The sequence below is a fragment of the Pteronotus mesoamericanus genome, unplaced genomic scaffold (genome assembly GCF_021234165.1).
Source record: "Pteronotus mesoamericanus isolate MK-2021 breed Mesoamerican mustached bat unplaced genomic scaffold, CSHL_Meso_final contig_25, whole genome shotgun sequence".
Taxonomy (NCBI): Eukaryota; Metazoa; Chordata; class Mammalia; order Chiroptera; family Mormoopidae; genus Pteronotus; species Pteronotus mesoamericanus.
Genome location: NW_026555105.1, coordinates 18,716,168 through 18,741,922, shown reverse-complemented (window position 1 = coordinate 18,741,922; position 25,755 = coordinate 18,716,168). Strand labels below are relative to the sequence as shown.

Below are 25,755 nucleotides of genomic sequence, written 5' to 3'. Positions count from 1 at the left end.
GTTAAGAGATACACCCATAGTCACACAGCTAGTAAATGGAGTTGCCAGGATTTGAACCTAACCAATTCTTCTTTATTTTTAATAGGGAAAATTTCAAAAATGTACAAAGTAGGCAGAGTAGGTTAACGAAGCATGATGTACCCATCATTCGGCTTTAACAGTTATAAGTTTACAGGCTTACTTCATTTATACCCCTATCTACTTCTCATTCTATGCTTTGAAGAAAATCTCAGCTATCATTTTATCCTTAAATGTTTTGCAATGTATTTGTAAAAGATGACTAAAAAAATGCAGCCACAATGCCATAATTACACCTTATAAAATTTAACAATTTCTTAATACCGTCAAAATTTAGATTGTGTTCAAATTTCCATTTGTCTCATAAATGTCACAGTTTTATATTTACAGTTTATTTGATTAGGATTCATATAAGGTTTATACGTTGTAATTGGTCATTAGGTCTTTAAAATCTCTTTGTTAGTTCATTTCTATTTTTTTCCTTTTGTTAATTGAAGAAACTGGCTGTTTTTCCTGTGGCATTTTTTTATGTTCTAAATTTTGGTCATTGCATCTCTGGCATATTTAATGTTTCTTTATTCCCTGTATTTCCTGAAAATTGGTGGTTGTATCTAGAGGACAATATCTTTTAATTTTCATGGCAACCCCACAGAAATAGGTATTATTTGCATTTTGCAGATAAGAAAACAGATTGAGAAAGATTGGGTGACTTGCCCAAGGACTCACAGCAACCTTGGATTTCAACACAGCTCTTGTCTTGTCATTCACCCATTCTGTGAGCTTGGGCAAAACCCATTTTAAGTTTTCCTGGGGCCTCAGGGTTTTTTTGACATACACACTGAGAGCTCTTATAGGAGTGGTATTCTGTGTGTCTATGACCATTTGAGTGCCTGCCATGTAATGGCATCGTACTAGATGCTGCGGGTGATACAATGGATAAGACTGTCTCCAAGGAGCATATGGTCAAGCCAGGGACTGTGGGATCATACCCTGTCTCAGACATGGAGCCTATATTGGCCATAATGAGACTATAGGAACGTTAATTTCCCCATATGAGCTTCCTTATTAGCTTCCCTGCATCCTCTCTTGACTTCTCTCATGTCATGGTACTTACTGCTGACAACCACCTTTTCCTAAAAACCATTTTTGTTGTGTTCTCCCTGCTTATGAATGTAGTGAGGGATTTGGTAAATAAGAAAGTTTTTCCTGCAACAAACCTTTTCTTGAATTGAGTTACTATTTCAAGAGCAGTAGTCTTTGGTTTGGCAAAGTTGTTACTGCTTTTATGGAACTGCTGAGGGAATCTGGAGAGAGAATGATGGAGTGAAGCCATCTTGATTCAGGGAAGAGTATAGGTTTAGCAGTGTACTGTTCACTCCCAAGGATATCTGACTGTAGTGGGGCAATTAAGCTCTTTTGTAAAGAAAATGAATTTTTAGTTGTGGAGTCTAGGGAGAAGAATTTTAATGGTATCCGTTGGGTGGGGTGGGGGAAAACCAGGTTGCTGAACCTTTATCTCCCTGGCTAGCCAAGCCATTAAAATGAATGTTGTATAAAGGAGTGAAGTCAAGCAGAGCAGCATTTTGAGTCTATAGTAATTTGGGTGACAAACAGGCGGCATTGGGGTCTAGGCCAACAGAGACCTATGTAGGTAGTAAAAGTCAAAAAGTCAAGAGAAGTAAGGTTTAGGCATTTGTATCCATAGACTGCTTTGCATATAAAAGATGCCTAATGTCTTTACATCTTTCTTTTAAAAGATATTTTGACAGTGGATCAAGCCAGAGAAAAGGGCTGTGGTTTCTAAAGCTCAGGATCCACGTGATATAGGACCCTGGATAGCTCCTTGGAAAAGCAGTTTCTCTGACAAAAGTTACAGTCCTTAGGGGAGTCCTAAATTCTTTCAGTCCAGATCTTTTCAGAGGATTTTACCCTCTAGATCAGAGTTGCAAACTGGCAGTCCTTTGGGTTGTGTTGACCTGCAGTGTTTTTATTTTGAGTTGGACCCCAGCCTGGGGAGATTGGGGCTGCCTTTCAGTGTAGATACTGTGTGTGAGATCAGAGGCCTTGGCACGGGGGCAATGAGGGTGACTGATTTCTCCTGAAGAGGGTGAAGGATTTTTGAGGAAGTAGCAGTGGCTGGAGGCCGATGCTGACCATGAGCAATTTTCCTATTCACAGGAGTGGGAATAGCCCCAGTTATTCTACAGAAGGCTTTACTCCCTGAGCCCTCTACCCAGGGACTTCTGTGTTGTGATTCCTTGTGCACTGGCCTGTCCATGTTTAAGAAGCTTGTAGCCTGGCTTTTGTTTTCAACCTCGAGGCACATGGCTCTGGTTTTTGGGGAAGACCTTTGGAGCACCAGCCTAATTTGGCAAAATGCTTGTTTACAAGTCATATTCTTCATTTCTCTCCTTTATTCCACAAACTACTTACTGTCTCCTTTAGGCAGAGCATATTTGTTGTCAAGTTTGTCGAAGTCGACACCATTTACTATTGCCTCTTGCCCAGTGCCAGTTGCTGTTTATCACCAGGCTAGTAATTTTTTTTTTTTTTTTTTAAACACTTGATCAGTTGTACTCATTTTTGCAACTTGCTTGGTTGGAGTGGTTGGGGGGGTGGTTCCTTGATGGAACTCCCTCATATCAAAGGGACTTTACCCAGTTAAAGTGCTTTTAGTCTCCTAGGACTAGATGAATTATCTTCAATTTACTATGAACTTTTGATGCTCTGTGGGCTAGTAAGTCTACCTTGGCTTGTTTTAGGACTTCACAAGGATAGCAAACTAGTCAAGATTCAGTGAACCTTGTCCTTGTAAAATGGGCATTTTTTTTGTAGCCTCTAATACTCAGAAGTTTGCGGGGAGGTGAGTCTCATGCCTCATGAAAGAAACCATGACATATAATACAAATTAAAACTGTTAGGCATTTGTATACCTGGTCTTTTTAACCTCCTAGCTCAAATGAGCAACATCTCCTATGTGTTGAAAGTAGGTGACTTTCTGAGTAAGTGACTCTATTTGCTGCCAGTTCCCTTTGGCTTCTTGTAATTACTATAATATTGTCATATACTATGTGGAACACCATGGTAATTTCCATGACAACTGATCATGATTTTCCGGATAAAGGGAGGAAGCTAATAAGTGGTTAGGAACTCAAAAAAATGGCTAAGTTCTTACGATGCTAGTAGAATTTTGAGCTAGAAAGGACTTGTTTTTCTTTTTAATTATCACACAAGCATATGTTTTACTGATTTTAGAGAGAGAGCAAGGGAGAGAGATAACAAGAGAGAAAGAGAAACATCGATTGGTTTCCTCCCATAGCATCCCAGCTGGAGATCAGACCTGCAACCCAGGTTTGTGCACTAAACAGAAATCAAACTTGTGACCTTTTGGTGTATGAGGTGACGTTCCAGCCAGCTAAGCCACCTGGTCAGAGCTGGAAAGGACTTTTTAGGAGCAACAGCCTAATTAAACCTTTTCCTTTTGTAGGCAAGAAAACAGAAGTCCAGAGAGGTTAAACATCTTGCCTACAGGGTCACTATGTTGTGGAATACACTCAAGGTTCTCAGCTTAGTGTTTCTTTGTGCTTCCTATTCTATATACCTTCTTTTCACTATATCCTACTAGACCATAAGCTCCATGTAGGCAGGAACTGTGTTTTTCCTGTTAATTAATATTTTTCCATTGCTTACCATAGGACTTAAGTGTTTTTTGAGTGAATGGGTAAACTGCTAGAGTTTTTAAAGCTAGGATACATGGCTGCATATCAGATGATACAAGAAATCCCAAGATAATATATCTTTCTAAAGTGTCAGTGTACTCAGGTTTTTTGGAGTTGGATTGGTTCAAGTATTATAACTAGTCATTTAAAAGTTTATTCTTATTATTGTGTTATGGTATGTATGGTAAGTTAGTATGAAATTTTTAGACAAGAAAATGAGAAAGCATTAAATAAATTACAAGATTATAGTAGGTTCTTTGATCTTTTTACCCCAAGGGGTCTAATGTTGCCAGATCACTGTTATTTTTAAGAGAAGCTAGAAATCTAATTTAAAAAAAAATGAGATCTGATTTGAGATGTTGGCAGTTAACTTAGAAATTTGTAAATAAACTTGTGTGGGTCAGACAAAACATATCTTTGGGCCTGAGCATCTGCTTGTGGCCTGGGCAGGAACTAGACTTTTTGAACAGGGCCATATGGATGGTGGTGTCAGGGATGGCTGCCATTCTGGATCTGGCTCCTTGTTGGCTTCAGACTGGCCATAGCTCGCAGTGGAAAGAATGAAGTTAAGACTTGATAGGTTAGAAAAATTCCCATATTAAACATCACTGTTTGTAGGAAGCAGCTTCTGAACTCACAGGTGTTCTCAGCCTTTAGAGAGCTTCTCATTTGTTCCCCTCGTTTTGCAAATGAACTAAGGTCTGGAGAAGGAAGTAGGGCTTTCCTCTAGGACCCTAAGCAACAGGCACAGGTCATGGGCAGGCCCCACTTTAAATTCCATACCTTTGGTACTCCTGCCTTATGCATTCCTAGGGTGTGGGGCAAGGGGCTTCCCTGGCATAATACGGGATGGTTGGTAGAACTCAGTGAACTTCACTCCTTGATACAGTCCTATCATCCTGAGCAAAGGGAGAGTTGAGGTGGCAGTTAGTAACATGCTCAGCTTCATCTTGGTAGAGAGGGTCTATTTCTGTCACTAGCATCATAATGACCTTATTTTTTTCTACCAGAAAGATAGAGAGGACAACTCAGCAAAAGGAGTTTCAGTGCCAAGCTGGATCTGTCCTACCTGGTGCCTTCCTTGCTTCTCTTCCTCTTCTGTTTCCTCTCCATCCCCTTCCTCCTTGAGCCCTGCTCTCCTCCCTTCTGCATCACACCCCTCCCACGCACATTATCCTTTGTTTTTCTCTCATCGTTGCCCTTCTCAGTGTGAAATTCTTGTAATGCCACCACAGTAGCCACAGCCTGGAATTGGACCTGTTTTCCAGGGTTTTGGAGGAGACTTGCTTCAAAGTCGGGCAACTAAATAAGAGAGATTAGATGTCTTTAAACTGCCCCTTCGTCTTCTCCACCTTCACCCCAGGTTGGAAAGGATAAATCTCAGCTTTAGACTTGGCTACCAAGCTCGTGCAGTCTGATGCTGCCTTATTTTGCTGCCTCCTGTCAGCAGCCTGGTGCTTAACACTCGTAGTTTTCCCTGTGCTCCTGCTCAGTAGAATGACTTTGTTTTGACCTTTCCCTCTGAGTAGAAAGCTCTATCAACTCCCTGCCCTCTTTCCCTGACAAATTCCTAGTCATCTTTTCATAGAGTTCAAATGCCACCTCCTCCAAAAAGCTTTCCTGGATTGTTCCATAAGCAGAATTAATTTTGATCTTTTTTGCATTTTGCTTCTACCTTTACTTATAGTTGTACTTTAGTGCTCTATCACATCCCAAACTGCTCTCATTCATGGTATAGAGCTGCAATTTTTAACTGGTGTCTGCAAGAATTTTTAAAGCATGTAATACCTGATTGTTTAGTCAGGCGCACTGATCTCTTCTCCCTTAGGTTGTCAAATAAAAAATGACAACAGCCAACACAACAATAGCCGTCTGGTGTGTATGAATGAAAATTATACCTTTTTTTTTTTTTGTCAGATTCGCAAAAAATTTTTTGTGTGTTGCAGAATTTTAGTAATTAGTCTATGTGTTCCATGAGATGAAAAAAGTTGAAAATTGTTGGTATGGAGACCGTATGGGCCAGGGGACAGTGTGCCACTTATTCCTGTTTTCCTTGTTTCTCTGTAATAGGCCTGGCAATATTGCAGAATGAATGACAAGACATGTTTGTGTACCAATACCAATGGTATAAAGTTGAATGTTAAATGCTACTGGTGAAATATGACAAAGTGCTCTGGAAATTTACTGGAGTTCTTGAGAAATACCTTCAAACTGGGAGAAATCTTAGAAGTTTCTAGAAGCTGGTAGCATTTGAATATGCCCTTGAAGGTTTAGAAGTTCAGTTTGGCAAAGATGGTGGGATGAACATTCCAGATGGAGGAAATAGTTTCAGTAAAAGCAATGAGGAAGTACGGAGGTCAGTCCCCACCTACTAATTCATCCATTCCCTCAGCCAGATTTCTGCTAGAATGTATGCTAAATTTCTAGGCCAGACTAAAAGGAACTCTCTTTCTTCTGTATTTTCTACACCCTAAAGGAAATCCTCTTTCTCCTGTATTTTCTTTTCTGTTTTCTTTCTGTTCTTTTCTTTCCTTCTCCTTATCTCTTGTGACCCAATTGCCTTTTATTTTGGTTTCTTTTCAACTCTTCCCTTTTTTTCATCTCCCCATTTCTCCAGTTCTTTTTAAAGAAAATTCTTTTGCTTACCTTTATCTAACTACTTTCTTCTTTCTTGCCCTCTTCCCCAGGCCTTTGGGTTGAGCTGTGAATCAGCTATACAATATTTAACTCCAGGTAATAGCTCACCTGGTGAAACTGAGAAGTATTCGTGGCATAATTGTTTCTCATCTGTCTCTTGTGTTTTATTGACATTGACTTTAAAAAATTTTCCACGATCTTGGGGATGTCGTTGTCATTGTTGTTGTTTAGTAGTTGTCAAAATGTCAGTTTTAATGAGAAATTTCTGCAGACAGGGCTTTCTTTAAGTGGTATGAGCCTTCAGGCACAGCCAGAGCTTGGATGAGTCATAAGTTCTTATGGACCTGTTTTCTTATGCATACAAGCGTCTATACTGCACTGACGCACATTCCCTCCTATCCCTACAGGTTGGTATGCTTTGCAGTACATACACAATTGAGGTCAATACGGTGCACACATTTCTTCTCTTCCATACACATCCACACTATCTCCCTTATACCTTTAAATCATCTACTCTCTCCTCCTGCCATCTCTCCACACATTCATCTTCCTATAGCCCAGTCCCATTGTTTTCTACTGGGATGCCCAGAATTGTGTGTGCCACGAAAGTATCTGTGAGCCTGTCTTAGAGATACCACACTGTCTACTCCCTTACATATACACACAAGTCCTCCCCTACCCAACACACCCCGGGTCCCACACACTGAATACCACACCATTTCCCACTATTCTTTACCTCCCCCCTGAAGTATTTCTGGTCTTCATAAGAGACATTTTAGTTTTAGACTAGTTTTGAAAGGAAATGTCTTTGCTGATAGCTTAGCTAGCAGACCATTAGGAAGTCTGAACCATTTAAGATGGATCTTTTGATTAAGACTGCTAGAATAACCCTGTTATGTTTGGGGGAGGGATGGGCAGGGTCAGACAATAGTGGGTTGCTTCTAAATGGCACTTTTATTACCCAGGGTGGATTTGAACCTAGATTCAAACTTGATCCTGTATTTTAAGGTTCATTTCTATTAGAAGATGATCATATATATATTTAGCAAAAGAGCCAGAGCTACTGTATAATGTTCTAAATCGTTCTCTGGGTTGGGGCCTAGAAAACTGTTTTTAAGAAGTTTCCTGAGTCCTGTGTTGTGAAGCCAGATTGGAAACTTAATTGAGAGGAAAGAACTAGAAGATCTGTAGTATCTTCCTGTACCACCTTGGACAAGTTTTCTTTTCAGGACCTCAGCTTTTTCAGCTGTATTATAACAAAGCTCATGCTCATAAAGGACACTTTCAGCTCTAAAATTTCAGGCTGCTTTATGATGAGATCCGTCTGGGATCCTGTTCTATCACAAAAGTGTTCCTTCTTTGGGTCTACCCCGAATAGGGCTTTTCAGTCTTTGGCCAGAGGCCAGCAGAGGCAGCCTAGGCCCTGACCTTCTGTCAGAAGCACTGACATAGCTCCTAATTAGAAATGGATCGATACGGGCCGCATCCAGGCCTGGGGAGCCTGGGAGGAGGCCTGAGGAGTGCCCCTAGCTAGAGAGAATCTGATTACCATGAAATGGATCTGGTTACACTTGTCAACACAACAGTTCTTCTGGTATAGCCCTCTTCTCTCGGGACCAGAAGGCAGGGCCGCTCTGAGCAAATGAGGAAATGGGTAACTTGGACCCACCCCCCTTGATATGTTTTCCTTACCTTTATAAACTCCTGTACAATATGATGTTAGGTACATAGAACAGACTCCCTCCTCAGATGGAAAAATCTCTTACTGAATACCTACTGAAGTGTTTAATACTGGGTTAAGCTGCTTTGTGTGTTTATTTATCCTAACAACCTACTGGGACAGGTTGGAAAAGGAAACTGAAACTCAGAGAAGTGACTTGGCTGCCTCGTTCTGTTATATTACCCTACATTTCTAAGCATTTGCAACAGTGATTCCAAGCTGATGGACTGCTTTCAACCAGGGCCATCCCTTATTCTTCTATAGACTGGAGTTCAGGCCCTCTCCCTGGAGCCCTTCAAAGATTGGAAGAGATTCTTTAAAACCAGTGGTGAGGAGGATAGGGGGAGATGCTATGCTTGCTTTTGCTTTCTCATCTCCTTTCCAAGGTCCCTAAGGAATGAGCAGGCTCTAATGGGAGAGATCAATCATCATTTGGGATCAATGGGAAGGCTCCCTCCTGCATGCAGTGCAGAATCAGGTTTCTGAACTGGCCCTGTGCAAGGAGGGGGAAGGGACTCATGACTGGATATTTCTAGGCATTGTAGAACCTGCGTGCTCAACATGCTCAGCGACCAGTGTGGTCGAACCAAATTCTCCCTGTGGTTTTGTCATTCAACAAATATTTGCTGAATATCTCTTATGTCAGAACATGCTAGTGGTAAGGATCCCCAGATAAAGACCCAATCCCTGCCCTGAGTGACCTCACCATCTAGCATCAGAGTCAAACAAGAAAACAAACCACAGTATTCTGTGTGTTCCTTAATAGAGACATGTACGAGGGACTCCAGGATTACAAAGGCATGAAGGTGGGCTTTCCTGAAGGAGATAACTTTGATTTGTGCTTTGAAGGAAGAGTAAGAGTTGAGGCAGGCAGGGCAAGGAGGGCACTCCAGACCAGGGAACTAGCATAAAGATGTGTCCAGGAGCCTGGGTGGACATTAGAGCAGTCTCTAACATGTAACAAATCAGATTGGCAGCCCTCAGCCCTTGCCCCTTGCCAGACTTATGGCTGTAACAGTAACCATTGAATGGCAGTAACACAGGAGCAGCAGGTGAGGAGAAAGAGGTGAATTTATTGGCAGATGCCCCCTGAAACTTAGTCTCAGGGAGGAAACTAAGGGAGGAAAGCTGATGAGAAGCAGGTCTCTGCCCTTTGAGCCGTGCCTGCAAAAGTGCTGGATGGGGGTTCTCGGCAGTGGTTTGAAAGCTCATCTAACCCAGGCACAAGACTTTGCTTCTCCGATGGCAAAATCCTCTGTTCCCCTCAGTCTACCCCTCCTTTTTGTGTTCTTTTAAAAAAAGAAATGAATGGAATCTGTTCAAAATACCCCTGAAATGAAATTACATTTTTAACTCTAATTACCCTAATTAAAACTTGACAGTCGTAATCCTGGAATGGCAGATATGCTAAGTACCCCATGCCTGTGACAAGCTCACCCACCCAGATGGAATGTTTTCTGTTCTTGGCTTAGGAGAAAAATTCTTTGTGTGTGTTTTTTTGGTGGTGGTGTTTTTTTGTTTTGTTTTTTTCCTTTTCCCCCATCAGCATTTTAGTCTTTGGTCTCACAGCTTCCCCGAGCTAACATAGCCATACTTGTTGGCTTCAGGCTTGCGCAGGACCCCTGACCTCAATAGAAGTTCCTTTGTATTCAGAGGTGATGATCCTGATGATTCCTACCACATACCTTTGAGTTCTCTCTTCATTTGAGGTCAGACTACATTGCATACCTTGAGCCTTTCCTTGGGTGAAATCCCCTGTCTTTGGGGACCAAGTATCTGCTCTTATTAGAAGGCTGTCGCTGATCTAGGGCTAAATCTGGATCTGGGTTCAGTTTATGGCTGATATTAAGGATTCAATTTTGAGGTCAGGGACATGGAGCTCTGAAAATAGGATCTTCTCTTTGCACGTCTCAGCACAGGCTAGAGTCACCTAGTGAAATGTCTGGTTTTGGGCCTTATCTTAACTGTTTACCTGACCAGACCAAAGGAACATGATGATGAGGGAGAGAGGGTAGCCCTTGAAGCAGACAAATCTCCGTTGATGCTGTGAGTAATGTCATGGTTCTGTTAGAACCAAACATCTCCATGCTCTAGTAATCTCTGCACAGTTTAGAAGCCTGATCCGTCAGCAGACACTGGGTGCTATGTTAGGTACTGCAAGAGATGCAGAATTGAGTAAGGTACAGTCCTTGAGACTGGGAAGCTTAGAATTGTGGGTGAGTGGGGAGGCAGTGGTGAGTGAATGACAGCCATATATGTGTGACTGATTATGTAAGAACAAGCAAAGACTTCTCACAGGTGTTGGCATTTTAAGTTTGTCACTGAATAGGCAGTATTGGCAGAGGAAGGGAAAAGGGCATTACAGATGCTAGGGAACAGCATGAGGAAAGGTAGCAAGTTGCTAGGTGACAGTTCACTGTGATTGGAGTACAGTGTGCAGGGAAGGATATGATAGAAGATGAAGGTAGAGTTTAAACTTTATCCTGTAGGTAGGGGGATCTATTGACGGTGTGTGTATGATTGACTGAGAAACAGGGTGATTGGAGATTAAATTAGAACAGGTGTCAGGAAACTGTGGGCTATGTCAGCTCAATCCAGTCCACTGCCTCTTTTCATAAAGTTGTACTGGAATACAGCCACACTCATTTCTTCATCCATGACTGCTTTCATACTACAGTGGTAGAGTTGACGCTTTGACGCTTGTATAAGTACAGAGACTTATACATGCACACAAAAGCCTAGAATACCTACTCTTTGGCCCTTTATAGAAACAGTTCACTGATCTCTGATTTAGAAGCAAGTTATGAAAAGTTCTATAAGAGAAGCTAAATACCAAGACTAGGCCTGAAATGGATTGGAAGTGTCAAATGAGACTTTTCAGAAGAAGAGACAGCATGATTTAGCAGAGAACACCTACCTCTCAAAACTTTGTAAAGGTCAAATATGCTGAAAGTCACCATTGTCACAAAAGGACACCAGATACAGGTAAGTCCTGAGTTGCCCTTATTAGCTGTGTGACCTTGAGCAAATCATTAACTTCCCAGAAGTTTGGGTGAATGCAGTGAATAGAACAACAACAGTAACAAAAAGAATGAGTCAGATTCTTCCTCATGGCACAGAACTCTTAGTCTGCTACTCCTCTATACTTCATCTCCAGTATCAAAGTCTGTAGGCTGTCCTGACCAGTGTGGCTCAGTTAGTTGGGTGTCAGCCTGCAAAACAAGGGGTCACCGGTATGGTTCCCAGTCAGGGCACATGCCTGGGTTGTGGGTTTGGTCCCTGGTTGGGGCATGTATGGGAGCCAGCTGATCAGTGTTCCTCTCTCACGTTGATGTTTCTTTCCTTCTTTTTCTTCCTCCCTTCTCCTCCAAGGGGGGAGATACATATATACATATGAAAACCAAACAACAACTGAGGGCCAAGAAAGCCTGTAACATAGCTTGAGTTGATTGGGGGTGGGTGTGCAGAGGATTTTCAACACCCAGAGCAGTTGGTATTGTGGAGAGGGGCTCATGAATGATATTTTGAGAACACCCTGTACCCTTCGTTCCTAATTGCTGGTACTTGTTCTGGCTAGATTGAATTTATTTCTAGCCCTCAACCTCCAGAGCACATTAGGCCCCTGCAAAACCAAAGGCTGGATCACCTCTCCCAGCCAGAAACTGTAAATACCCCTTGGCCTCTCTTACGTGCGTTTCCCTGCCAACTACACCGTATCTCCTCCAATGCCTCACTCCCTTTTTCCCTAGAACATTGTGTATTTATCCTATGGAAGAGGAAAAAAAATTGGATGAGAAAACCCAGTGGTGGGTTCCAAACTCATTTCTCCTTTTAGCTTACTGTGTGACCTCAGCCAATTTGTTTCAAGTTTCTGGCACTTCTGTAGGCTCCAGTACAAGTGACTTTAGCCGCTTCTTGGGATTTGGGATTTTCTCTCTAAGACCGACCTTCAGAGCACAGCCTTTTTCTGCCTTTATTCCTTTTCCCCATGTTTCCCCCTTTTTTGCTTGAAATTCACTACCTTCATAGTCACATCTTTAGCTGTTTTTACTGGCGGGTTTTCAGGAACTGGCACTAAGTCTAACTATTGGAGTGAAACAGGTCCTGGGGGTCAGGTTCAGCTGACCCTAGAGGTGTTCAGCAAGGCACGAGATCTTTAGGGTGAGCAGTCTACTTCAGTACAGGCAAACATTTGGCCCTGGGCATCCATGATACAGGAGAGGGAAAAGGTCCAGGCACTGATTCAGGTAATTTACATGCCCTTTTTTTAAATCTCATAACTTTGAAAGAAATGGTATTATTCTGTTTTACAGATGTGAGAACTCAGTGGCTGACTCATGGAGAACACAGGGAAACAACTAAATATTCCCGTGTTCCCAAGTAGCAGGAGAGTGGTAGAGGAGACAGACAAGTAAACAGTGGTCTAAGCTCTAAGAGGATACTTGAGAGCATTTAAGGAACAATTCCTAAGGATACCCAGAGCCAGGGCTCAAACATGTCTGTGTTTGCATGATATTTCTAGTATATCATGCTGCCTTCCCTACAAAAGAGTAGGGAGAGTTGACCCATTCAGCTGCAAGTCCAGGTTGGCAGGCAAGTCTTCGGGAGTGTGGCCACTGGTGGGGAGGCCTGGCCTTGGGATTCAGAGCTGGACGTTAGTCCTAGGAGGACCTGAGGTGTTAGGTGACTAAGACAGGGGCTTTCATATGACCCTGGGCCCATTCATAGAAAGAGCATGTGATTTTGTGCCCTGTAGAAGTAAAGCCTGGTGGTCGGCACTGGCAACATCCTCTAATACCACAAGGAGCCCCAGAGTGAACTCTAAGGTACAGAACAGGCAGGAAGGGCTGATATCCAGGGCCTGTGGGTAGGGGATGGGAGTTTGGGCTAAGAGTTTTCAATATTTCCTGCCTAGAGTCAGAATTAGTCTGCAGACTGGATTCGAGTTGCTAAATTCCACCTGAAATGATAGAGTTAGGACAGACGGTGAGAAGGAAGAGATTTTAGAGACTAACAGGAACCAGTCTTCAGGTTAAAAAAAATAAGCCTTGTTAGAGTCTACAAATTATTCTAGCTTAAAAACTTGAACTCAGAATAGCCTTTGCAAATGCTGGCTCCTTTCCCCAGAGACCCTGCCTTCCTTTTTCTCTGACCATGTCTAGGCAGGCCAGCCATAGCTTGTTCTGGGCCATCGCATCCTTTAGTCCTGCTGTTTCACCTTGGGTCCTCTTCTGGGAAGCCCCTGACAGTGTGAGATTCAGTTCTTTCATCTGTGAAATAACAGGGATTGGATTAGCAAACTGAGGTGCTAGTGTTCTATACTCAGAAGCTCCTTTATCCACCAGATCTGAAGGTCATCCTTAAAAAAATAAATAAATAAAATATTTATTTATTTACGGGGACGGGGGAGGGAGACAGACAGGGAAACATCAATGTGTGGTTGCCTCTTAAGTGCCCGCTACTGGGGGCCTGGCCCGCAACCCAGGCCTGTGCCCTGACTGGGACTTAAACTGGTGGCCCTTTGATTTGTAGGCTGGCACTCAGTCCACTGAGCCACACCAGCCAGGGCTGAAGTTCATTCTTAAGGTAACTCTAGTCCCTACCCTTAGTTTCTAACAGTCTTAACATAAGTGAGCTGAATCCTTACTAAAATTCACAAATTTTTTTTCCTGCCTGCCTATCTACTTGCGATTTTAATTTTGGGGTAAAATTGTCATTCTCTCTCAAATCCTGGTCTTCCAAATGGAACTGAGGTTCTTGGGATGACTCCACATCTGTTGAACATTGTCAATGCTTTTTAAGAACCTATTCAAAAACTGATATGTGAACTTGAAACTTGGAGTTCCAGACTCTACACTGAGGACACCTCCAAAGTCATTCTCTGCTTTGGAAGTCTGGATGATACGGAAAGTGACCTGACTGGGAGGAAGCAGACTGATTCTGGCCCTGCCATTTACTTCTTTTTATGACTCTGGACAGATCCTTTCCTCACTATGGCCTTACCACCTCTTCTGAGAGGTGATGGGGCTCTGGTCACATCAGGGACAGAAAGCTATCTTCTTACACAGTTCAGTTGCAGAGAAATATCTGGTCCAAGCTTTGGTGTGTTGGTTACAGATTATAAAGCCTTAGATTCTCCCTTCCAGCTCAGGAGGGGGAAGGGGAACCATCCAACTGTCTCATTAGCATGGAGAAAAGAAAACAGTAATTACTTGTGCCTCCCTTCATAATTCCTGTGGGTTGGTTCTTCTAGGGAAGGAGGTGGGGGAACTGGAGACAGTTTCAGCTGAGAAATGAGAAAGGCTGTTAGCTGTGCAGAAAATGCAGAGGCAAGAACGATTGTCTTGCAGTCTCTTATATTCTGGACGTTCCTCCAGGCAGCCTAGAGACTGCCTGGATTGAGTTTCATCTATTTATGGCATGCATAATGTTCTCATACATGGGTGTGGATTAGGCTCAAGAGCCCTAATGTCTTGTCATTAAAAAACCAGCTGCCCTCCAGGGCCTTTTGTGATATGCTGTGTATCCTGAGACTTATCTTTGTTGGGGGGTAGAGGAGGGTTTTTATTGAGCCATTTTGTGACCAGGCAGCATCTTTATTATGTTGTGAGGTCATCTTCTTAATCCCCACGGCAACACAACCAGTTAGTTTATTATGCCAGGGCACAGGCAATCACACAAGAGAACCAGTCACAAGAGTCAAGGTCAAATATCCTTTTGAGTGGGAGTGTGGTAGAACTGCAAGACCATGGGATTTGATCAAGGCTGGGGAAAAGCAAGCTTTAGGAACGTTGAGATTGGTGGCAGCTGGTACAGAACTAACAAACAGATTGGCAGGTGTGGCTTCTGGAACAAGGGCTTTTTGCTCTCTGGCCAGTCTTCTGCTGGATGTGGGCAGTTGTACAGTCTCAAGTGCTGATTGTAGTGGAAGTGGGTCTGAGGCCACCTGCAGGTACGCTCACCCTGCCTGATTGAGCCTGGGGCTATTATGCTATGATTATCTCCTGTGGCTGCTCACTCCTGCCTTAGTTGCCACCTGAGAGGCCTAGAGAACCCAGCTTCCACCTTCCTTCCCCTCTCCTGAGGAAGCTATCACTTCAGCAATACCTCTTTCCATCAGTCATCCTGCAGGCCCTGGAGATTGAACAGCAAGGGTTCTATAGAGACAAGCTTTTTTTTTTTTTTTAAATGTGCTTTACAAATGTAGGATATGATTTCTTCTGTCACAATCTCTTCTTATCCCCCTGAAGCACTCCCATTCTCTTGTCCCAGGCCTTTTGTTTGGTTTCCTACCCTACCAAAAGCCTTTGATGTCCAGGCTCCAGTTCTTCCCAACATTTTTTCTTCACTTCCTGGCTTCTTTCCTGTAGTCACCAGCTGTGGATTCCTGGTTTCCATATACTCCTGTAGAACCTGTTCCCTGTTATTTTTTTGATGGAATGCTCCAAAATAGTAGCCCGGCCCAAGGGAAGGAGTGCTTTTTTCCAGACTGACTTGCAGTCATCTGGGACATAGTAAAGTGCTTCCCAGAAATAGAGACAATATACATACCCAAGGACAGAGTTCATGCTGATTCTTGCAAAGGTATTCATGGCATCATATTCCCTCCCAGTGTAAGGTGTTTTGATCAAGTATTTGGGTTCATCCCAGGCATCTCTCATGGCTTCTTGCCTGTTTGTTATATAGTCTTAGAACATTTCGTCCTTTGAGGCATGGTATTCAGTTTCGAAAAAGCCCGACTCTTCTCTTACAGTAACAATGAGCTGAGAATCCCTTGGGGAGGGCCTGGTAAGTTAAATCCTGCAACCCTGGAACCTGGTGGTACACTTGCATTCCACCGCTGCCCATCTTTTCCCCAGGCATGCAAAGCCAGCAGTTGCCTCATTGAGTGCAAAGTGGGAGAATTTGCTCTAGTTCCTAAACCTTTCCTGTTGGTTCCTGCTTTGATATGTGTGGGTTCCTTATTTTTGAGCATGAGAAAGTGCAGTGTCTATAGTACAAAGAACACAGTCTTTGGAGTCAGACCTGGGTTCCAGTAAGTTCTGTGTCCTACTGTAGTTTTAGACAATTTACTTTACTTCTGAGACCCAGTTCCTGCCTGCAAGATGGGGATAATTCTGACCTCAAAAGGTTATTGAGAATAAATGAGAATAAGGCTTTGGTCATAGGGTATGATAAATAATAGGTAAGGCAAATGTACATTTCTTTCCTTTTTCCTAGGCCTTTTTATTGCTTCTTATTCATCCTATTGTAGTACTTAAATGGAATAACAGTTCCTCTCACTGAGTCACTTATGTCAGGCCCTGAGCTAAGGGCTTTCTTGTGCTATCTCATTTATTTTTTCCCAATAGCACATTTGTGAAGCCGGGACCATTTTAAACAAATAAAGGAAACTGTGGCGTAGAAGGTTAGCACCTTGCCTAAGGTCACAAAGCTAGTAGAGACAGGGCTGGGATTCAAACCCAGATGCCTGATTCTAGAACCTGAACTCTTCACTAATAAATTGGTCATTAATACTTTTCTGTTACTTTCTCTGAGCAATTTTCTTTGTACTTGGACCTGCTGGGATTTGTGTGCATGTAGTTCTTGAGCTTTTTTAGTCACAGTCAGTACCTGAGTGTCTTGATGGAGGTACAGACAGTGACATTGTGTTTGCCACAGCTTTTCTTAATTCTTCCACTCAGAACAGATTCCTTCAACTGAAAGGCGGTATAGCCACTGCCTTTTAAAAAAGAGACCATTCTCTCATTTCTTTTTTACTATTCACAGCAAACCAAAAAGATTTCAGCAAACCAAAAAGATTTCAGCAGTTATACTGTTCTTGTCAATCTTGTTTGCTCCATCAGCAGATTCTTCAAAAGATTATGTACTATCACCTTCATTTTGCAGATACAGAAACTAAGGCCCAGGAAGGTGAAATGACTTGGTCAGGGTTACACGGTGAATTAGAGGTAAAGCTGGAACTAGCCTTTAGGTTTTCTGACTCTTAGCCCGGGGCGCTCTCTACTAATTCAATAAGAAGGAGAGGTATGTGTATATAGTATGCAGATCAAACCTAAAGAGGGTTGAACTGTATTAGGACTTAGGATATAGAGAGTTCTGAAAAGGGACCTTGCCTTGTCTGTTTACATCTTCACTGTAGCTCATATACGTACATTTGAGGAATTCAGGAGAAGGGAGAAACACTCTCCCCTTAGGGTTCAGTAAAGCTTTAATGACAGGGAGCTGTGGGGAAGGGTCCAGAGGAGATCAGTATCTCCTAATCCATAGGAAGTTTGGACTCCCAGGCAAGGCTTACTAGCCCGGAGTAACCCTTGTAGAAGGAGCACGTTGTATGACCTATGCAGGCTTCAGCCTAAGGCAGGCGAGGGTTAGGCTGGGGCCGGACTGGTGAGAACTGAAAATTGGAGACCTGAAGATTGGAGTCCTGAAAAACTTCACTTTATTTCTGCTGGTGTATTGAGTCTGGGATTTAGACAAGTAAGTTCCCTTCATTTAAAATTTATAAAGAAGAATTCCTACTCCTGCTTTTTAAAAGACAAACAAAAATCCTTGATTCTGGAACCAGAAGGAAAAAGAAATCTTTCCCAAACTCTAGGCTTCAGATACTTCAGTCTTGCCCAGGCATCCTCTTCCTTTTTGTGTCCTTCTTTACCTTCTCAGCTTTTCCCCCTTTCCTCTTCCTCTCTTTTCTCTGTTAACCACCCAACTTCTTCTTCTTCTTTTTTTTTTTTTTTTAAGATTTTAATTTATTTTTAGAGAGAGAAAAGGAGACTAAAAGAGGGAGAGAAGCATCAATTGTTTGCCTCTCACACTTGGGGGACCTGGCTTGCAACCCAGGCATGTGCCCTGACTGGGAATTAAACCAGTAACCTTTCAGTTTGCAGGCGAGCGCTCAATCCACTGAGCCACACCCATCGGGCCTAACTTCCCTTTTTATCGTTTTCTCTCCTTGCCTCTCCCCTAACTCCTGAAAAGAAGAATGCAAAAAGGGCACCTTTAGCCAACAAATTAGTAGACACTGATATTCCAGGTACTTGGGCTGAGAGTCAGAACACAGAACTTGAGATTTTGTACTTCACTTTTAGACCTCAGAACAAAGGTTAGTGGGGCAGGTGTTAATTCATTCACTTATTCACTCATATGTTCTTCTAAATACTTAGTGTTTCAAACCTTCTAGATATTTGGAGTGTTCCAGTTAATAAGACCCTAAGCCTGCCAGAAGATCACAGTCTTAATGGGGAAGATATTGCAGCAGTAAGCTTCCTTTCTTCCCTCCCCACCAATTCAAATCGTTGGATTTTGAGGTAAAAAGGACTTCAGAGTTTATATGGTCCTCCTTTCATGTTGCTACATAATGAAGTAAGTAAAGAGCAATCACATAGGCTTTTGGGTAAAGTGTAGCAGACCTAGGTTCAAATCCTTGTTCTGCTACTTATTAGGTGTTTGACCTTGAATGGCATACTTAGCTTTGCCCATCTTCAGTTACCTTTGCTATAAAATGGACCTGCCATAACCTGCTTCACAGATTATTGTGAGGGTTAACAGCATAATACCTAGCTCAGTCTCTGGTGCATAGTAGCCTGAACCTTTCTGTCACCCTGCATCACAAGGCCTGGCTTAAGTCCTCCTCTGTGAAGCTTTTGAGGCCACCTCCAGTTAGACATTTCTTCCTCCACATTTACAAGTCGTAGCACTCTGAGCTGCTAGATCTGCCTAATATTGTAATGGTCCTTTGCAGGGTTGACACAGTCTCACCCTAAATTGCAAGGAGCCCAAGAATAAGGATGGTTCTCATTCATCCCTGCAACGTCTATAACCCAAAACCCAGAGCTGGGACCCTGGCCAATTAAGCCCAGGAAATATTTTTGATTGATTAGATAGAAGGCCTCTGTATATACTCAGTGTTTTGCAGGTGACAGAAAGAGCTGTTCAAGATCTGGCTAGAAGTCTTCTATCTTAACTCTTCCCCTTTCCTTTCCTATTATCACATTGATTCTCACAAAATCTATCTATTATAGGTGGGATGGGAATTATATCCCCATTTTGTAGTTGAGGAATCTGAGTCTTAGATTAGAACCCAGGTCCCTTCTTAGGAGATAGCTCCAGTATAAGATAAGAGTAACAGGAATGAGCTCTGACCAGTGTGGCTCAGTTGGTTGGGCATCATCCTGCAGAGCAAAAGGTCGCCAGTTCGATTCCTGGTCAGGGCACATGCTTAGGTTGCAAGTTTAGTCCCTGGTCAGGACACTTAGGAGAGGCAACCAATCAGTGTTTCTCACATCGATGTTTCTCTTCCTCTCTTTCTCCCACCCTTCCCCTCTCTCTTTAAAAGAAAAAAGAAAAGTAACGAGAATGAGAACAGAAATCCTAACTGACTAGGTCTCCATTCCCTGGAAGCAGTATGAATCTTTTTTTGGTAATTCTTACCTGAGGACATGTTTATTGATTTTAGAGAGAGGGGAAGGAAAGAAACATCAATTGGTTGCCTCTCACACACACCCTGACTAGGGACCAATTCTGCAACCTAGGTATGTGCCCTGACCAGGAATCAAACTGGAGACCTTTTGGTTTTTGGGGCGATGCTGCAACCAAGTGAGCCTCACTGGCCAGGGCAGCAGTATGAATCTTTATAAGCAAGAAGGAACAGGGAGACTAGTTCTGAGCCCATAGCTAACCGTGAGGCCAGAGCCAGATGTAGTCACAGCCAGAGATGTTTCAAGAACGTGACAGAAAGAGCAGTGAGAAAAAGGGTTTAAGATAACTTCATTGATTTGCTAGGCTTTGAAGATTAAGGATTTGAACATTTACAAAGTACAGAAAAATGCCTGAAGACAGGCATTCCAGGTGAGACAATAGCATGGACAGAAGAATGAGAGCTGGAAAGTCCATGAGATGATGACTACCTCATGGCATACCTAGGGAGCGAGGCTGAGGCGATTGGGAGCCGGGACGTTCTTTTTCATCAGGGGAGTGGCGCTGGGAACATTAATCTGGCAGTGTGGGCCTAGAGGGTTGGAGCAGGAGGGGTGGAGGGAGACTAGTGGAAGATAAACCAGGGAAGAGGCTACTATAATAGTCTTTGTAATGTCAGTAAATTTTAAAAAATATTCCAGCCGTGCAGGCAAGAGATAATGAGATCCTGAATCAAGAGGAAGTTGACACAGTAGGGAATAATGAAGAACACTGGATGTAGAGCTTGTAGAGCAAAAACAATACAAAACGAAAACTCCAAACACAAGGACTTTGCAGTTTTGGCAATGGGGAATGAGCAAAGGAGGAGTTGGCAAGCATGAGCATTTGGAGTCTAGATACTTGGGAGAAGAGTTACATCATTTGCTGAACCATGGAGGCTGGAAATAGGAGATGGGTTCAATTTCTTGACCTGTTGAGTTGGAGGTGCTGATAGTCCATGCCCTTTACCACCTGTCTAAGGCCTCTGCCTTTGTTCTTTGATCCAGACCTAGAGACATTCTTCAGTTCTGAGTGTTTGCTGCTTTGTTTCAGTCCTGCAGCCCTCTTCCTGTGTCTTAGAACAACTCTTTCCCTCACTGAAATAAGATAGTGCATGTAAGGTGCTTAGACTGACTGGTATCTTGTCTAATTTCAAAGTGGGCATTAAATGTTAGTGGCTATGAAATGGCTGTTGTGGTTATCATCATAGCTTTGTGATTACAGTAGCTAGAAAATTAGAGAATCCTCTGGAATCACCCAGCGGAAGGACTCAGTCATTCAAATAGTATTCAGTAAAAAGTCTGGACTGCAGGTAAATGGAGATCTCAGGCTTGGGTGTACATTGGGGCTTTGAGCCATGTCAGCTGGAACTGGGGAACCTGTTTCCTGACTTTTTTTGTCTGTTTTTGAGAATTGGTATAGTGTGTGGTTAGAAGGGCAAGCCCTGGAGGTTGTACTCCCTGGGTTCATGTCCCAACTCTTCCATTTATTGGCTTTGTGACTTGGGCACATCTATTTAACTTCCCTGTGCCTCAGTTTCCCCATTAGTAAAATGGGGCATTTAATAACACACCAACATTACAAAATTGTTGTGAAGACTAAATGAGTTAATACAAACAAAAGGTTTACAACAGTGCCTGGCATATGCTCCTGTTCTCTTTACCCCAAAGTCACGTCAGAGTCAGGTAATATATAGGGGTTTTTCTGTTCTTTAAAATCCTCACCCAGGATGATCAGAGAAACCCAAAACCAACCTTAGAGTACTCAAAAGTTTGTCCCAGTTGGATTCCAGATTATCTAAGCCTGGAGGAACCTAGCCCGGGAGTGAGATAGACTAAGAGTCGTCCTGAAGAGCAGCTCTGCCACTGACATACTCTGATATTGGACAAGTCACCTAACCTCTGAGCCTCAGTTTTCTCATATTAAAATGAGAAAGAGTAATTCCTCCACGTGTATTTATTATCTCACTCTTCGTATCACTACATTCTAGCTATATTGATCTTTCTCTTTCAGCATAGTCTGTTATTGCCTCTTGCCTCAGGGCCTTTGCATGTGTAATTCCAGCTTTCTAAAACACTCTTGCCTTAGATCTTTGCAGATCTTACCCCTACACTTCATTCAGGTCTCTGTCTATTCGTCACCTGTTGGAGAAGCCTGCCCTTACCATTTTATCTAAAATAGACCTCATTCTCAATCCTTTACATTTTTTCTTCCTTTGTTTTATTTTATAGTACTTAGCATGACCTGAAATTACATATTTAATGATTAACCTGTCTTTTGCTAGGATGCAGTACATGTGAGGGCAGGGACTTTCAATGCCTGCTCTTACCTAAGATCTAAGCAGGACCCTGACTGACTTTCCTCTCTGTTATAGGTGATACCTATTCGCAGAGGTGCTGGTGACTGACCCTGTAACCCTAAAGAGGAAATTGCTGACTGAGCTCAACCTTGGTGAGTGAGGCAAACTCGAGTCAAGCTTGGTCCAAGGTAGAGAGTAACTGATTTGAGCTTCTTTTTATCCTTATTACAGATAATTTACAGGTGATTACTCTTCTGTTCCATGTCTAAGAAGTTGTCGTAGGCAGCCTCCTGTGTTGGGAGAAAAACTGAACTTGCTTTACTGGAGCTGTCACAAGATGGGTCAGGGTCACTTTTAATGAATAAGACAGAGCAGGCTCAACCCCTGCTGGCTTCTGCTAGCTGCTTTGTGCTGGGTGGGGAGGGGGCGACTTCGGAACCTGGCGGCTTCCACCAGCTCTCTTAACATGACCTCATAGCCCTTAGAGACTTCCCTGATTTCAGTCTTGACTGTACCCTACCAAGCCCATAGGTCTGCTTTAGAAAATTCTGTAGTTTTACCAGTCCTGAAAAATATGATCATGAACAGTGGTGAGCGTAGAGTGCTAGAGTGGACCTGTGTGAAGGTTGGGGGGGAAGTCAGGGGAACTTACAGATGGTGAGACGGGAAGGGAATCAGCACATTAGGAACCGATTGTATCCTGACTTGTGTAGCTCGGTTGGTTGGGTATCATCCCACGAAGCAAAAGGTTCCTGGTTTGATTCCCAGTCAGGGCACATTTCTGGGTTGTGGGTTTGATCCCTGGATGGGAAGTGTGCAAGAGGCAGTTGATCTATGTTTCTATCTCACATCAATGTTTCTCTTTCCCTCTCTTTCTCTAAAAATAATAAAATCTTAAAAAAGAACCAATGGTATTATGGATCTTATTTACTCTAGACAAAACCCCATTTTGTAGATGAGGGAATTGAGGCTCAGGGAGCTAGAGTAATTTGCCTAGGGCTCATACCTTAGCAGAGTCAATGTTAGAACCTAGGCCAGTCTAACTGTAAATACCATTGTTCTCCTGGAGTTGGCAGGCGATCTGATTTTTCTCATACGGTTCAAGAAGACAGACCTCAGGGATTCAGAAAAGAGGTTCAGTTATTTGAGGGGCCCCGCAGGGCAGGTAGGAGTTGTAGGGGTTCCTTCTGAGCAATGGCATTTTTAGTAAGGGGCCAAGAGGCTAAAAGATAGGAAGAACCCTTCATGTAGGCAGAGGCCCAAGCTAAATGCAGAAGAAAACACCTGTAACACATTGGGTCTTGTAAACACTTGGGCCAGCACAGATAGGAATCTGGAGAGCTGTGTTAGAGTTGAGAATCTTTTTTTTTTTTTTATTAAATTATTTATTTATTTATTTTTAGAGGGGAAGGGAGGGAGAAGGAGGGAGAAAAACTATGTATGGTTGCTTAATGCACCCCCTACTGGGGACCTGGCGTGCAACCCAGGCATGTGCTGGGATTGGGAATTGAGCTGACAGCACTTTGGTTTACAGGCCAGCGCTCAGTCCACTGAGCCACACCAGCCAAGGAAAGAATCTGGGTTTTAATCTTCTCTCTCTGCATCTGCCCTTGAACAATCTTCATTTTCCTATTTGTAAAATTGGACTGTTTCCCCACACCCCCACGTCTATCATGTGTACACCTTCCATGCAGGATATTGTAGAGAATCAAATGAAAGTACAGGTTGGAAAGCTTTGTGAATTTTAAAGCAGCATGACTGAAAGGAGAGAAAGTGAGAAGAAAGCATTATAAGTATCCCTGACATCTCAGCCCCTGACCTATTTGCCATTCCATCCCCCAATCGTAAAAGGGAGGGTTTTCCTTTGGAAATCTGCACTGTGAATCTTGTCCCGTGCCCTTCTACTCTCCTTACGCAGGGCCTTCCCAAAGCTCAATCTTTTCACAAGGAAAGGGATTCTAGGGCGCAGGGACAAAGCCAGGCAGCATTGGCAGCCATGATTTGCACCGAGTTGGCTGCAGAGTGCAGGTTTAAATGCACTCACACAGTCTGGCTCCAAGGCCACTGCTGACACAGATATTAAAGCATTTTTCAAGAGCTCATCCTCAGCATGCGTTTGCACTCAATGACTAATTCTGAGGTGTTGCCGTGTTCCCTGCTGTCATATGAGAAGAGGAAGGCTATTCCTATTTTGGCCGTAAGTTCCCTGCCCACCCCCTCCCCCACCCTCAACTACTAGTGAAAATGGCACTTCTGCCTGTAGCCTTATGTCTTATCAGAGGCCATGTTTTCCCACGATCTCTCCGTCACCCTTGGCCACTCCTTTCACTCTTTGTAACAGTGGCAATTCTGTTTCCCTCTGTCTGCCTGAGGGTGCACAGAGGGGTCTGTCCTCTTTCTGGTGCTCTTGGTTGGCCAGCCTTTCTTCCTACTTTGAATCTCCAGACTCTTGCTTGCCATCTCTTTTTGTTTGGTTAATCTAAAGTTTTATAGCTTCTGGCTTTTCCGTGTCCTGTGTGCCAAGTTTGTATCTTACTATTCCTGTAATAGCTACCCTGTAACGAAGTTCTACCAGTGATTATTTTAAAATATGAATGATTCCATGTGAAAGTATATAAAATACTGATATCCATATAACAGCTTATTTATCTAACATCCTCAATTTTTTAGACTCCAACTAAAAAACAAGGAAGCAGGTCATTTTAATTCTTAAACCCTTGTACAGCACTAATTTAATTTTACTGTTACATGTTATTGTAACAAGTTTAGCAATCTGGTTTCAAAACCCCCATAAAATTAAAAGCAGCATATAAAAAAGCAAGGAGGAGCTGCTGTATTAACAGCAGCCAGAGGTGAGAGCTGAGAACAGTAAGGGGGGAGTGAAAGAGGAAAGATGAGAAAGAGAAGTTAAAATAAGTATAGCGGCCATTTAATTTAGGGGCAGGGGCCATACAGATATGCCTGTGCCTCATTAAGGTGGGGTTAGGTACTCCGTTTTTTTTTGTTTTTTTTTAAGAGAGAGAAACATCATTGTGAGAGAGAAGCATCAAGTAGTTGCTTCCCATATATGCCTGGACCGGGGTTTGCACATGCGTGGACCAGGGACTGAACCCACAACCTAGGGTATGGGTCCACACCAGGAATCAAACATGCAACCCTTCAGTTATGGGATGATGCTCCAACCAGTTGAGCCACACTGGCCACGGCTGGGGTTAGGTAATTTTAAAGGTAGTTTTAGGTTCCTCTTGAAGGCCAGAGATATCAGAAAACATTAAGTATAGTGTCTACATTATGTGCTACTGAATGCTATACATAAATTGATTTTATTTTTGTAGCACCTTAGGAGTTAAGTGGTGCTCTCATTTATAAATTACTAAAACTTAGAGAGGGACCACACTAGGCAGTGATTGGAAGAGCTAAGTTTAGACTCCAGAAGATTTTGGTTCCAGAGAACCAAGTTTTCCTACTGCTCTATGTTGGCTTTCCCCCCCATGACTTAAAATCCTGGTCCTTTTCAGCCTCTTTGGCTAGTGGTCCTTTCCCTCGCCCACTTCCTTTTATTCATTCTCCTACATAAAAATTAAAAAAATTTTAAATTTATATTTAGAGAGGGGAGGGGAGGGAGAAAGAGATACACTGATGCGAGAGAGACCTTATTGGTTGCCTCTTGGTCATATGTGCCCTGTGTGTGCACCCTGACTCGGGACCAAACCCACAACCCATTAATGTGCTCTTACTGGAAATCAAACCAGCAGCCTTTAGTTTTGCAGAACGATGCCCACCCAACTGAGCCACACTGGTCAGGGCTAAAATTTTCTTTTTAAAGATATTCTGTGAGTATTTATTGAATGTTCACTATGTGTCAGGTACAACTTTAAGTGTTTGAAATGTAACAGTAAAGAAAATGG

At 42.9% G+C, this 25,755-nt stretch overlaps 1 protein-coding gene across 3 annotated transcripts in view; it reads left to right on the top strand.

The window, feature by feature from the left end:
- Positions 1-25,755, top strand: part of RALY (RALY heterogeneous nuclear ribonucleoprotein) — an 82,193-nt gene that overhangs the window by 13,433 nt on the left and 43,005 nt on the right. For 2 of the 3 annotated variants that reach the window (XM_054573873.1, XM_054573871.1), the window contains exon 2: positions 21,923-21,999. The exons of the other annotated variant lie outside the window; for it this stretch is intronic. The gene's annotated coding sequence lies outside the window, so the exon portion shown is untranslated. The remainder of the gene's footprint in view (positions 1-21,922; positions 22,000-25,755) is intronic. 3 annotated transcript variants of the gene reach the window in all.